This window comes from Aplysia californica, unplaced genomic scaffold, assembly GCF_000002075.1.
Source record: "Aplysia californica isolate F4 #8 unplaced genomic scaffold, AplCal3.0 scaffold00218, whole genome shotgun sequence".
Taxonomy (NCBI): Eukaryota; Metazoa; Mollusca; class Gastropoda; order Aplysiida; family Aplysiidae; genus Aplysia; species Aplysia californica.
The window spans coordinates 235,984-237,062 of NW_004797488.1; positions in this window are offsets into that span (position 1 = coordinate 235,984).

Sequence of the window (1,079 nt, forward strand, 5' to 3'; positions counted from 1 at the left end):
AGAAGAAGAAGAAGAAGAAGAAGAAGAAGAAGAAGAAATAAGAGGAAGAGGAGGAGGAGGAAGAGGAGAATGAGGAGCAGAAGGAAGAGGAAGAAGAGGCAGGAGGGAAATAACAGCAAAAACCATAACACAACAATATCAGCAATATAAAGCAATACGGTATCTTTGTCCATAATTTTACAAGACCAGTTTTAGTGACAAGCGAAAAAAAAAAGTGCTGTTTATTTTCGGTTTGTTTGTCGATATGATAAACTTCTTGGAAACCGATAAAACTGCACTGATAAAAAAGGGGAAAAAAGGGGGAGAGCTTTGCAAACAGCGGCCACGATAGAAAAGCTAGCATGAATGCGGCACAGCGGAAGAAGCCTGCTAGGCACGTCGGTGACAAAGAAGTCCAGCTGAGACACAATGGGAGCAATAGGCGTGCTTAAATTTAACCTGTTATTTATAGCCAGACATTTGTTTGGAATTTACAGGACATTGTTTTGAAGTTTTTCTATAAGTTCAACGCTCTCCAAAATACGATGCAATTATTTCAGGCGTGGAGCTCTTGTTTTTGCTTTGTCAGAAAACTGAGTGCAGAGGAAATGAAAAAAATAATCTGAGCCAGGAATGCGAATTCAAATCCCTGCAGTTTACTATAACTCTTTAGCTGTGATAGTAAATATTTCATCAACATTAACAAAAGAAGAAGATACAAGAAGTGCTAGACAGCTCCGACGCATAGTCTGTTCGGCACACAAAACCCTGACAGTAGATTTCATCCCCGCAGACAAATGGATAATAATGAAAAAATCGTGAAGACAATTTGTTTAGCGCATATTATTCTCGTTCAAAATCAAGCTCTATGCATTTTACAACCTATTTTAAAAATATCTCAGCAAACCCTAGAAAACTCAAAAACATTCTCGGTTTCTCGGGAAGCATACAGTTCAAGCAGCCTATTAAGCATTCAAACTGACTAGGTCTTCCGATGTATGTAGCCCAGTACTCATTACAGGGGGCTCTCGTGGCCTAGAGGTTAAGGTGTTGGCCTCTCATTCAAAGGTCCCGGGTTCGATTCCGGGTAGCGACCAAAA